The sequence below is a fragment of the Sesamum indicum genome, linkage group LG12, assembly GCF_026168435.1.
Source record: "Sesamum indicum cultivar Baizhima isolate 11 linkage group LG12, ASM2616843v1, whole genome shotgun sequence".
NCBI lineage: Eukaryota > Viridiplantae > Streptophyta > Magnoliopsida > Lamiales > Pedaliaceae > Sesamum > Sesamum indicum.
This window is the reverse complement of record NC_142668.1, coordinates 8,833,589-8,848,309: the sequence shown is the minus strand read 5'-3', so window position 1 is coordinate 8,848,309 and position 14,721 is coordinate 8,833,589. Positions and strand designations below refer to the sequence as shown.

Genomic DNA, 14,721 nt, shown 5'->3' with positions numbered 1-14,721 from the left:
TAATTTTTCTCATAAATTATTTCATATGAAGATTTTGTTAAAGAATTTAGGGTATTGCAAGTTTCTATAAAAATAAAATAAAAATAAAAACATAAGGTCATAAGCACTTAATTTTGTAATATTTTTATATATTTAATGGTTCAACTAAATGATTATATGTCACAACTCATATATTCATAGATTTACTTTTAAAATTTTCACTAGAAATTCACCTAAATGGTTAAAGTACAACATATTCTTAAGCCATGTTTACTTTATTTTATGGAATAAATAAGCCAAATAGTGAATTTATGATTATGTTGTGAATTAGTTGGTGATTGATTTATTTATAAGTCGTTTAATGGTTTCAAAATTCTTTTGATTATCCTATCGAAAAGAAATTTTTTTTCAATTTTACACAGTTACTCATTTGTTTACTAGAGACTTGGACAAATTGATAAATAGTATTACTAAATTACTTTATTACCCCAATATAAGATAAAATGGAATGTCTAGTCAATTTGTTGAAATACAATTTTTTAAATAAAAATTCTTATAGATTATTTCTTTTTTTCTCCACATTCATATAAGGCAAAAGTTCATAATAGGGCATTCAATAATAATAATAAGAGAGGGAGTGTTTAATTTTTTTAAAAAATTACAAAAATATGACAGAAGTTCTATTTTTGAAATTTAATACTAATCAAAACTCAAATATTTTTCGAAATCTACCCAAAATATGAAGTAATTTTTTTTAATATATTTCACTATTAAATTATTATAAAAGTAAAGAGAAGTTGATGGTAGAGAAAATAATCAATGTGACAGTCTATTCCAGCTCTTCATAAAATTGAATTCAATATTAATGCTCAACTCTAATATTATTGATGCGTCCAAAAAAGTATGGGCCCAATGAATATATATTATACTCAAAAGTTTGGATCCAAATGAATGCAAATCTTGGGAGAGGGAACCTGCAAAAGAGGCGTTAGCATCCGACACCCAAGTTAGTTTCGGGTTTAGGAATAAGTAATTGTAACAATAAATCATAATGAGAAATCGAGAAGAAATTCGTAGAAAAAATTATGCTCAAAGTGCAATTCGAACACTAAAGCAAGAATAGAAAGTAATCATTCAAATTCTGGAGGTTGTCCTCGTAGAGGGACTGAGCCTGTATATATAGAGGGGGCACCCCCTCTACTAGGACTCTTCACACCTCCTTTATCCTCGTAAGAAAGGGCCAAAATTCTTGTGTATAATGTCTTGACTTGGTCATATCTTCAACTGATTAGCTTACAATCAAAACCCACCCCCCCTCCCCCCAATTATTTTTATTTTTTGAAGAAATTAATTTAAAACTAATCTTTGTGGATTCGACCCTACTCACACTTTTACAAAAGTGTTCGTAGGAATTATTTTTGGTGGATTCGACACCCATCAAATTTTGGTGTTTATGCCACGTTCTTCTCGTACAGGTGAACTTGAATTTGACCGAGAGATCGAAAAGACCACTCGTAGACTCCAAAAAGAGACCAAGCAACACAAGGAAGAGGTTTCTACTTCTTCCAGACCAGCAGCATATTCTAAATTAGACGTGCCCACGTCTAGCAACTCTAAAGACGAAGTCATGGCTCAAAATCCGAAACGAACGATCAAAGAGATGACTTCCCTTGACTTAAATCAATAACCAACTATGCATTGAATAACCTAATTTAAATGTTGGTTTTGAGAACTATTTCCCCGCTTCAAGGACTACAAACATCCGGAAGGAAATAAGTAGAATACTCCAATTCTCTAGTGAAAGAATCTATGAGTATTGGGGGAGATTTAAGCAATTGGTGGAGAGTTGCCCCCATCACCAAATTCCCAACCATCTTCTAATTCAATATTTCTATGAATGATTGACTGAAGCCAATAGAAGCTTGGTGGATGCGGCTAGTGTAGGTGCTTTGTATGACAAAACTCCTATCAAAGCACACGCACTAATCGCAACCATGGCGGCTAATAATTAACAATTCAGTAGTAGAAACGACAACTCCTCACAAAGAGTAAACGAAGTATGTACTTCTATTGATGAATGTTTGCATAAACTTACTTCTCTTTCTTGCACGGAAGCGAAGTTATTGGGCTTCTTTGATGATCCTTCCCTTAGATTCCGTCCACTCTTGCAGCTTTTGTCTTCGTCCGGGCTGATTACAATTACAGCCTCCTTTTTCGGCTTTAAACGAAGGAATCATGAACAAACCAAAATGCATTTCTACCAAACTTGACAATTCAATCCTCAGAAAATGCAAAATCCCAACATAAGTAAGTTGGCCTGAGAGCAGAAAGAGATAATTGACAACATAATGATAATCTCAAACTGATAATTGACAGTAAGTTGGATTAGTGGTTGATTCTTGTACAATATTGGAAGCATGATGAAGTGCAGGTTAATAATTTTTTGTATACATTTTGCTTTTTAAATTCTCTTTCATATAGTGTGTATAAATAACTTTTCATATATTTTTCTAGAAACAAGCAGTGCGAAATGCAGAGAGTAGAGCTAAAAAGATGTATCCTCATCGTACTGGCCAGACCCCATTTCCGCTCTTAAACGCAAAGCACTGTTGAAGAATAAATATGAATTAATATTTTTTTATCTTCAATTTTCAATTATTTCTAATGCAACAGGAAGGAAAAGATACTATAGAATTAGATGTTTTTTGAATCTCGATCTTGTGGGAAAGGGATTGAAGCTGATCAAGCAACTGTAATTGTTAGTGTTATTTAAGTTTTTTTATGAAAGTATTGTTTTAACTTTGTTACTTGTATTGTAGCAAGAGTTTAGAGGAGGATTATCAATCTGAGCAAACTCAAGAGTTCAAAGAGGACTTACTCGTAAATGGTTTGGGTGGAGATCCATATGGTCGTCATAAGTTGTATGAGATATCTTCCAAAAATGGTCCAACTCCTCAAATGGTTGAGCAAGTTGAGGATCTGTCTTGTCTGAACAACTCAAAGGGGACACGGACACACCTTTTGTTGTCTTTGCAACATCAGCAGCAGATCGGGGAGAAGGCTTCTTGCCGGTGGAAACAAAGCAACAGCACCCCTTTCCGGGTTCGAGTATTTTCTGGAAACTGCTTTCAGCTTGTTTTCTCCAGCACCGGAGTGGAAGCTCAACAAAAGCCTTGCACACTCCCTGGTACATCAATACAGACAGGAGTTTTAGTATATAAACTGTAACAAAAATGTAATAAGGAATAATTACACCGACGTTCCTGAAAAATTTAGTTGCAGTAGTTGATATTCCTAAATCGAGGGATTCTTCTCTTGTAATAACTTACGGGGTGTGTGGTGTCTATAGTTATTTGGATCAATTTACGTACATCAGCTGATCCTCAGACTAGCCGGTATGGTGCTTCAGAGTTTCAGTCCATAGGGGAATCCGGTTAAGAGTGCAACGTGCAGTGTATAAAGCAGAAGCAGCAAGCATGGAGGGATAATACAGTTGACGGCAGAGTAGTTCATTAAACCAAGTTCGGCAAAGAAAAATGTCATGTTCTCCATCTGCACCGTCGACAAATAAATGAATAAACCACTCACATTCAACTACTTCAACTGGAAATTACATATGCAACAACCATAAAATACCTCTTTATCAGATGGAAGAGAAGCTTTAACGTATCGAACCAGAAAGACATATGGAGTTGGAACTGTTAGATACCACTCTATTTTCCCAAGAATTGCTTTCTCCATGAGAAGCACTTGTTCTCTGACATAAGCAATGTCCGATATAGCTATGAAGTCGTTGACTCGAGAAAGATCGAAAACTTGGTTAACTTCATTTCACGTTTGGTCGAGCCAATATTTAACAGCTTATATACCTCCGGCGCCCATATCTCTTCATATTTGCAAGCAATTAGCATCGAGCTAATCCGACCAATTGAAGTTCCCTTCTTGGAACAGTTTTCACCCAAAGGAACCGATCCACTATATTAACTGATTTCTGCCTTTGGCGTGACCGTTCCCTCCTCCAACTGATCAAACACAAGAAGACTAATCATAACTTTGCTGATAAAATGGGACAAGTTGTCAAGAATTCAAAGTTAAATGTCCCACGTAAGAGAATAAATCAATATCAAGAGAGGGATAACACCAAAGCAAATTATGCATCAAATTATGCAGCAAATTATCCAAAAAACAGAAGTCCCAAGGAGTAATTATGCATCAAATGAAACTAAACATTGTATCTTGTAATAATTCAGATCGGAACACAGAAGAATCCCAGGAAGTCAACAATTCTACTCTATCCACAGGAGAAGAAAATTATCAAGAAAGGGAATGTTGATAACCCAAACAGAATTCTTGCACTCTGTTCTTGCGGTAAGGATCACAAAACAAGTATATACACAGCAAATTCAAGAATAATTAACGAAATGCCTGGTACGAATTAATATCAACGGATAAAGAACCATTACAGGAAATTCATGCATAAACCTCAATTTAAATCTCGGCGAAATACATGGAAAGAAAGCTGAACCTATGAACTCTTAAGCATTGATCAAACCTGATGAACAGAAAAAAACCCAGAAATCTCTCTTCAAGATTCTAAACAAGAACTGAATAAGCAATGGAATAAACAAACAAAATTCAGCAACCCGCAAGATAGTCTTTGCATTGTAAAGAAAAGAAACCCCGCTTGGATACCTTCAAGAATCACACTGAAACACCCTTAAATTCTAACAAAAAAGGGATCAGAGAGCCCAAAAACCCAGAAATGGATCAAACCTGATGAACAGAAACAGAAATCTCTCTTCAAGATTCTAAACAAGAACTGAATAAGCAATGGAATAAACACAAAAAATTCAGTAACCCGCAAGATAGTCTTTGCACTGTAAAGAAAAGAAACCCCACTAGAATCCTTTCAAGAATCACACTAAAGCACCCTTAAATTCTACCAAAAAATGGATCAGAGAGCCCAAAAAGATTACACAAACAAAGAAAATATTGAAATAAAATTATAGTGGGTGTGCTAACATATATCATTCAAAGATAAGCATTAATCCTCAGTTCTACCTCTAACTAGCTCCGGAACTACAGCTGTAGAAGCCATCACCAAACCTGATTCCTCTTCTTTCTCCAACCCTTTTTCTTGATCGTCGATTGTGGGAACCCCTCCAAGAAAGACGACAGAAGCACCAGGAGATCACCGCTGTTCGCCTCACCTTTTCTTACGGGTTTTCAATCGCCACAATTCACAAACAGCCCCTCCCTTCTCTCTCTCTAGAATTCCCTCTTTCTCTCTCTAGAATTCCCTCTTTCTCTCTCTAGAATTCCCTTCGTTCTTATCAGAAAATAGTGATGAAGAGGAGACGGAGTAAAGGCAGAAGAGCGTAGTATATAAAATGTGGGCGAAGTGGCGGGACGCCTCTCAGGCGTTAACGGTCATATTTCCAGATTTGAATAGGATCCGTTGGATTACTGAGAATGGATGGTTCTGATCGGGTTTCTGGTCCAACTTTGTGAGTTTGTGTAAACATTTACTAGCCGTTAGAAGGGAGAATTATGGAAGATCATTTCTTTTGTTTTTGGGCATCAAAACCATATTTTAATTAATTTTTTGCTAATTTGGAAATTTATATTAAATGGGTTCCAAAATATTAAACATATAAACTAATTAATTTAGGGTTGTTCTTTAATTGTTGTTTTAGGGTTTTTATTTAATTTTGAGATTTTGATTGGCTCCTACAACTAATTTGGCACAAAAATATTTTTGAAAAATGTATAAATTACTTTCTTCTAAACCTTCACAAAATATTGTTGCCATATTAATTAGAAAAATAGAAAGGATACAATTTTGAAAAATAATCCTTTTAAATTTCTTTAATTTCAAATATTTGTTTCTAATCTTATTAGTCCCTAATGTAATTTTTGTTTTAAAAAAAATGTAACAACAGTCATTTTTTTCACTTTATATTTTCTTAATATGTTGCTAGCCATCAAGAAGAAATTCGTAGAAAAAATTGTGCTCAAAGTGCAATTCGAATATTAAAGCAAGAATAGAAAGTAACCATTCAAATTCTGGAGGGTGTCCCCGTAGAGGGACTGAGCCTTTATATATAGAGGGGGCACACCCTCTACTGGGACTCTTCACACCTCCTTTATCCTCGTAAGAAAGGGCCAAAATTCGTGTGTATAAGGCTTGACTTGATCTTGTCTTCAACTGATTAACTCACAACAACATGACTTTGCCTAGGGAAGGACTCCTTGCATGTGATGAAATGTCACGTAGGAGAGTGTGATGCCATGTGTGTGGGCCTTTTGGGCCGAATATTTATTAGACTTTCAGCATAGTCCGAGTAGGAGGATCTATTCAGCCTCCTCTCTTTGCCAGTCTGTTTTTTGGGGGACCCCCCCAAGGTCGCCTGCCAATCTATTTTCTTGGGAATTCCCCTCTAATGCCGCCTATCAAGTGTTCTTGGGCATCTCATAACTTGAGCCTCCTATGATGATACGGGCATCTCATTTCTTTCTTCTTTTTGAACCGCTTGGACATATTTGAGCCAATATTTTTTTATGCACAATATAATTATCTATGATACATAATAACTCGAACCCAACAAGCCCCTATATGAACTATGGTCAAGGAATTAATATGACAACATGAATTGATTATAAGGTGCCGCTTTTTTTTTTGTTTTAATACAAAAAAAAAAATAACAATTGAAATGTTATAGTGCAAAATGTGATTGATGTCTCTTTGTATGATATATTGTCCATTTTAATTGTATATGAGTTCATATTTTTTATTTTGGAAAGGCGCTTTATTAGTAGAGAAAGCTTTTTAGGCTTATAATTACTCATTTCCTCATCTGCAACTAATATAAAATATATAGTATCGTTATCAGTTCCAGGTGAGAAGTTTGAGATAGACATATTGTCTCACTCTCAAATGATCCGATGTGATTGCGAATCGATGCGATGACTTGTTATTTAAAAGTAACTTTTTCTTTTTGATCATCAAAACTATATTTTAATTAGTTTTTTTTTTTTTAATTTGGAATTTATATTAACAATGGGGTTTCCAAAATATTAAACATATAAACTAATTAATCTATGAAAGTCCTTTAATTGTTGTTTTAGGGTTTTTATTTAATTTGAGATTTTGATTGGCTCCTACAGCTAATTAGGCACAAAAATATTTTTGAAAAATGTATAAATTACTTAAAATAATATATTTCTTCTAAACAAAATATTTTTGCCATATTAATTAGAAAAACAAAAAGGATAAATCTGAAAAATAGTCATATTAAATTTCTTTAGTTTCTAATATTTGTTTGTAAACTTATTAGTCCCTAATGTAATTTTTGTTTAAAGAAAAAGTAACAACAATCATTTTTCTCACGTTAAATTCAATTAACATGTTGTTAGCCATCAAGAAGAGCATACCTTGAATAAACATCAAGAACCAGTGTTTTCTGTGGGAAGTAAATATACTTTTTCCACACAATATGAGCAACAATTTGATATTTTTTATATAATTTTTGGACTAAATTAACAAAAAAAAACATCATTTCATGGCCATATTTTACATCAAAAAGTGGTCAATAAACTGACGCGTTCCATTTTAGCACGAGCCCAAATTCCTAGATCCTGATGTCAAATTTGGACTAACGATGCGAAAGTTATTAAGAAAGAGAACCTGCAAAATAAAATATTAACACTCCAACGCCCAAGATAGTATTAGATCTGAAGATTAATAATTTATAGTATAAAAATGTCAAAAGGATAAAACGATGCTCGAAAATGGGAACAAATTACGTTTGCCAGTAGAGAGTCTGCAGGGTGTTAAAGCCCTAGTTCTTGGGGGGTCTTCCTGCCCCGCACACTCATTGTCTGTAGAGGGGGCCCTACGTGGAGGGCTCACGTGTGTGCCACGCAAGCTTCAAGGACCGACGTGTACGTGAGGATTAGGCCATCTACAAGTGATTGGGCCGAGCTTGCTGGGTCGTGTGCCCTGCACTTCGTTCCTCATTGTGGGCCTGCATAGATGGACGTTTAGACTTCTAACTTCATTATTGGGCCGAGTTATGCTGGGCTATACCCATCAGTCAGTTCCCCCCCCCCCACTCTAAGGAGGAGGGGCGCCTTCAATTCCTTCTTAGAGTATAAGCCTTTGCCCCCTTAGATCTAGGGGGAATCCTTCTGTCAACTGGTAGGGATCCCTCCTCGTCTGTTTTTTCCAGCCGGAATGTGTTCTTTCATTTACCCATACTTCGTGTAGCGTGTTTTCTGCCCTTGTGTCATGGGCGTGCTCTTTTGTCACGCAGCAGAATGTAATTTTCATATATTTTTCGCCCGTGCAGCTTCTCAAGTTACGCCTAACCTTCGACCAGCCTTCGCACATATCAGAATATATCGACAGTCCGTCACATGTCCTCGACATTGAAGCTCGCTAGCGCGACATCTGAACGCATCCCTGCACGGCACCGCGTGCCCTTGCGCTCGTCTATTCGAGATGCCCATACTCACCGAGGCTCTCGGCACTCACGCCTTAGCGTTTCGCACAAAATATCGCGCTAGCGAGCTTCACTGTCAAGGACACGCAATGGATAGTCGACATACTTCGATATGTGCGAAGACTAGTCGAAGGTTTGGCGTAACTTGAGCGTCACACGGGCAAAAAATACATGGGAATTACATTTCGCTGCGAGATAGAAGAGCACGCCTGTGACACCTTGTTAGGGAATGATGGCTAGGTCTAGGCCTAGCCTTTTCGATTGCTGGGAGGTGATAAATGCCCTCGCCAAGCGCCAAAGAGGTTACAAGCCCCTCCCATCGCTGGCGGTTATTGGAGCGTGCCCGTAACTTCCCCTCCACGACTTTAAAAAGTATTTAAAAAGTACAGCACGAAACATATGTTATAGAAAAAGAAATGAAGTGTAAAATAAATGTGGGCTTAAGATGGGAGCCATAGGGGGGTCCTTTCAACGTTGGCGGTCTGCATAAGCTTTGCCAGGACTTACTCCTGAACGCTTTTATGCCTCGATTTAACGAATGTAATACATCTAACCTTTTTGAGGAGGATACTTGTCAGAGGTAGACTTGGTAAAGGGGGACTTTACAGGAAGGCTAGTTGAAGGATGTCCTAAAAAGGACAAATTTTAAGAGGGATCCTTCAGGAGAACCCATTGTAGGACGCCATACAGGAGGACATTTTAAAGGGGGTCCTTCAGGAGGACTTTATTGCAGGATGTATGGCATAGGATGAGGGCATTCTTCATCATGAATAGTATCTTCGAGGTTATGAATATTCTAGGGTCGTGGAAATGGTCGTCCTTCAGGATCTTCTAATTCATAGGCACCTTGTCCTATTATGGCTGTGACCTCGAAAGGCCCCTCCCAGGTGGGAGATAATTCTCTTATCAGCTTCTATGTATCTACCATTCGTAATACCAAGTCACCTGCTTGGAGCTTCGTGTTTTTACTTTCTTATTGTGAGCGTTGATCATAGTGTTTTTATACCTTTGAGTTTGAATGAAGGCATTTTCTCTCAATTCTTCGTGAGGTCCAGGTTTTCTCTTAGCAGTTCTGTATTATTTTTTTCTGAAAAATGTATGATTTTATAAAAGGGTACCCCTAACTCTGCAGGAATGATGGCTTCTGTCCCATATACCATGGTAAAGGGGCTCTCTCCCGTGGATCCCCTAAGGGTCGTGTGGTATGCCCATAGGACATTGGTTAATTCTTCTATCCAATTTCTCCTGACTCGTTCTAAGCGTCTTTTGATCCCTTGAACAAGAATTTGGTTGTTGACTTTCACTTGCCCGTTAGCTTTGGGATGTGCTACTGAAGTAAACATTTGTTTGATATGTAGACTTTTATTGGTATTGTGTATTCTGTGGCCTTAGAACTGTTGACCTTTGTCTGAGATTATTCCTCTTGGAGTCCAAAGCGGCAAATGATATTTTTCCATATAAATTTCATTACCTCCATTTTTGTGGTGCGGACAAATGACTCAGCTTCCACCCACTTGGTGAAGTAGTCGATAACTACTAGTAGAAATTTTCTTTAGTCGGGTGCTTTAGGGACCCCTCCCTACAATAGGATACGAGAGGCTCGAACATTGTGCCTAGCGGCCCTCCCACCTATTGCCTGGAAGGAGTCCCTCCTCCGACCATGGGCTGACGGGGGTCTCCCAGTCTTCCGAGGAGAATACAGCTTGGATGCAGATTTGGGTCCTCGATTGAGCAAGGTATTGTATGGTGATTCGCATCGTTCGGCAGTCCTCTAGAGCGCTGGCTAAATTAGAGAGGCAATCAGCCTTTATGTTCTCCTCCTCTCTTGGATTTTGAATGATTTGCAAGCTATCAAACTCCGTTTTGAGTTCTGCTATCTATTGAAGGTATAGGATCATGTTCGCCTCCTTAGCAATTCGTATCCCAAAATTAGTTGGCCCGACCACTGTGGGTGGCCGAGGAGATTTAGCGCCAGCTTTTGGAGTATTGGGCGAGACCAGACTTCCAGGCACAGTCGGCTTAGAATAAGGCCAACCGGACAACCGATCTCGGCGCAGCTGCTACCGTCGACAACGAGGTTCATCTTCCATTTGGGCCCACAAGCGTATGATGGTAAGTATTCTAAACTCTAGTATTAATTCATTTTAATTGTTTAAATTTATGATCTTTTCTTTAAATGGTTTTTGAATAGGAAACCCAACTTGGATACCCCGTCAAACAGATGGAGGTGTTAGAGAAATGCTACAAAAAGGAGGAGGACGGCCAATAGATCGACCCAAGAGCAGTGGAGGTCATGGTAAGTATAAAAAAGAATTTAATTTTTGAATTTCAAATTACTTTTTCTAAAATTTAATCATTAATCTGTTCACAGCAGTTGTTCCTGAGGATGATGGAGAAACGCTAGAACCAGCAAAACAGTGATCAAGAACCTCAATTGTCCTCTCAACACTCGGTGACCCCGAATGAGCAATAGGTGCGGCTATCAGTAGCTGCCGGCCAGAAGAGGTGCCGAGTATTTAGTCTCGGCTCCAAGGCCCACCACATTGTTGCTGGAGCATCACAGTCCAATAGTTAAATAATTCATTTTTACAAAAACAAATATTAAAAATAGATTAGATATAATTAAATATTATATAAATTAATTTTTTTTTCAATGCATTTGTAATAGCTTTTGGAATAAGTGTAATTGTCATATAATCAAAAAGTCGTTACAAAAATCGTGTCAAAGATAGTTATCAAATTTAAAAAAATCCATCCAAAAAGCCATTACCAAAGCAGTGTAAAAAGCAGTAACAAAGGCAGTTGCAAACTAAAACCAACATACACAGGGAGTCACAAAAGCCGTTACAAAAAACTGTAGAAAAAAGAAAGACAAAACTAGATACAACAACCATTACAACATAACACATGACAGTTATAAAAAGTATTCCAAACACCGCTTCTATGTTGAAGGAAAACCATACATACATGTGTTACAAAGGTCATTCTAGTATTAATTATATCACATTTAATTTTGTCATTCGAATGCATTTTTGGCAATTGGACTACTATTTCGCAGATCGCAAAATGGCCATCTGTTGACTGCCACTCCTTGGACAAAAGGAGGCCACACATTTTGTTCAGCGTCTGCTGCACCCCAAATGGCATCCTGCGAGACTCTTCTTCATCTAGTCCCCTTCTTCAAGAATTTTATATCGAGCAGATTAGCACACCCGATAGAGCCACTAAGTTGTTGAAGGATTCTGCCTGGAAACGGGATGGGAGTCTATCAGTTTGCAATGATTTCTCATGGACGCTAAAAAGGCCGTTACACATTGTAACGGCTTTCAAGCAAGTCGTACAAAGATTTTGCAATGCCCAAAAAAGCCATGGTAGGTGGTGCCGTTACAAAGACCGTTATAATTTCTAAAAACTGTTCTAAATTATTAACTTGACCATTACATAAGCCTTTACTATAAAATAACTTTTGTGCCGCGTACAAATATGAGATTTGGCAATCATTTAAACTTATTCTAAATAATTTCAACACTTTCTTGACCATATTTAAATTTTAAATAAAGCATCTTAATATAAATATTCATTATCCAGTATCTTATTTGTAGCACTAGAATTTATATTGGAGAAATATCATAATTAAATTCATTATTTCATACCATGGAAACACAATATTTCGTGTATTATTACAAGTTGTTGTCCGAATGCTCGTGACTGCCATAGGATGCTTAGAAAAAGTTCTGCACTAAATTTCGGAGTATTAACTGCATCCATAAATGACATTTATGACCGTCAAGGGTTCTCAAAATCTAATATGGAAAAAAGCTTTATTAGGAGAATTTGAATTTATATCTTTTTCTTTTAGACATTCGGAATTGTCATGATTTTTATGCTTCCAATTCATGTATATCGTGACTTTTTTTGTCCTTATCTTTTCTCTTCGTGGAAAATTACTCATCCACAGTTGTCTATAAAGCAATATTCATACTCAAACTTAGAATGTTACAGCTCTATTCCAGATAATTCACTAGCCTTTACAACTCATTTTAAGTTCCCTCCATCATATTTTTCTCCTTCGTCTTCAATTTCTCCGTTCATTATATCAACTTCTTTGCATCAATTCTCTCCATTTGTTCTCACCATCGGACTCTTCTCTACCCTCTCATTGTGTTTTCTCTCGTTTCACTTTTCTTCTTCACTCTCGTCTATTTACCTTCTGCAATCAACTTATTAATCATATCTTTTTTTATTAGAAACCTAAGAGTTTATTCAATAAGACATACCTTAATCCTTAATCTTTGATATATAGAAGGAAGCACCTTTGTGTGGATCTCAGTTGTGACTTTTAAGGTTATGAGAAACTTTTTCATCTTTGGTAAATTGAAGGAAGCACCTTTGTGATTCTCAACCGTGAATTTTAAGGTTACGAGAAACTTTTTAATCTCTTAAAGTAAGTTTTTCTTTTGCTTCAATTTATTTCTTCTTGGTTAAATGCATTTATCCATAGATGCACACTCCACTCTTGCGTTGTGTTGACAGTCGAAAACTTGCAGAAAAATGCGAAGATTTCTATATAAGAAATATAGTTTAGATATGTAATCTTTATTGGCTCTTCGAAGGAAAACTAATATCAATAAATACAAGTTTTTGCATTAAGTATCTAAGGATTTTTTTAAAAAGAAAATTACCTCTTATATAGAATGTATGGCTTGTTGGTGTTAGAAATTCTTAAAATATAATTCATACATGTGACCACTATAAAATCTATGCCTCGAAAAATTTACATCTGATTGATTTACAAATTATAATTATAGATCCAATATCCTCTAATCTTATCCTAATATATCGAGTAGATAATAACATAGAAACATAAATGTGCAAAAAAAGTTTTGACAACAAATTTTATATGAACTTCGACATATGTATAACATAAATATTTTAATGACAACTTTTTGTAAGAATTTTTCAGACAATTATTTATCCCCTTTTTAAAATGTATATATGGTAGGGATATGCTTTTATTTTTCAGTTATTCTTCTACAATATTAAGTGCTCTAAAAATGCACGCCACTTAAATAATATCTTTTCATGCTCTTATAAACTGATGAAACATAATTTATTGTGCTGTAGGTAAAAAGGCCAAAGAAAATATGCTTCCCGACTTGAACTCAAATGCATCCGGAGGTGATGAATCACAGAGGAAGAGAGATGATGGAATTAACAATAAATCTAGTAGTGAAAATTTAGATAACAATTCCATCAACAATCAAGAGTTGAAGAGAAAGCGCTACCATCGCCACACTCCAGAACAAATTCAACAAATGGAAGCGTAAGTTTCTAATAAACTTAAAGTTCCATAAAAGAACCAATTTTAATATAAATATAATTCTTTCACAAAAGCTCTAAGAAATCTATTATATTGATAGAAATAACACAGTTTCTAGTTTGTGAAAACAAGAATATTTCTTTTTGTTATTTATGGTCATTTTTTAATCAATGCAATATTACATCTTTAATTGTACTATATTCTTCTTCTTTAATTTTTTGTGATCCAATATTGTAATTCTTTCACCAAGTTGAGTATGTTGTATTGGAAATTGGTTTAATTTATTTAATACTATGCATTCCACTATTGTCAACTAAGTATAATGTAATTAAATTCTGCACCAACATTTTTTGGCAATACTATTTTCATCACCAGGTTCAAGATATGATTTACTTGTCAAAATTATCTTTTAGAATTCTAACATAATTTTCATTCGTTGTAGGTTTTTCAAGCAGCACCCACATCCCAATAACAACCAGAGAAAAGAGCGCAGCGATAAATTGGGGCTAGAATCATTACAAGTCAAATTTTGGTTCCAAAACAAGCGAACCCAATTGAAGGTAAGAAAGGCATTTGCATTCATATTAAACATATTTTACGTACGATAAATATTTTCTCAAAAAGCATAAGACAACCTCTTGAAGTTTTTTGAGGAGACGTAATAGGATACAAAGTACCGGCTAATGGTTTTCGGTCTTGAATGTATTAAGTATTAAAAATAAACTTTGCATGTACTTATTTATTTACAGACATGGCATGAGCACCATAAAAACTCACATTTTCGTTCTGAGAACAACGAACTTCGAGCTGAAAATATGAGGTGCAGAGAAGCCCTTAGCAATACACGTTGTCGTGCATGTGGTCAGGCCATTGCTGCTGCCGGAATGTCTTCTAATGAGCACTGTTTGAGAGTTGAGA

General features: G+C 36.1%; 1 pseudogene across 1 annotated transcript; it reads right to left on the bottom strand.

Moving 5' to 3' along the window:
• Nucleotides 1-237: 237 nt before the first annotated feature.
• Nucleotides 238-3,810, bottom strand: LOC105178610 (G2/mitotic-specific cyclin S13-7-like; annotated as a pseudogene). Its single transcript, XR_016063220.1, has 4 exons — nucleotides 3,616-3,810; nucleotides 3,351-3,531; nucleotides 2,075-3,163; nucleotides 238-953 (listed from the first exon to the last, which is right to left on the bottom strand). The product of XR_016063220.1 is annotated as a G2/mitotic-specific cyclin S13-7-like (transcript).
• Nucleotides 3,811-14,721: the final 10,911 nt, after the last annotated feature.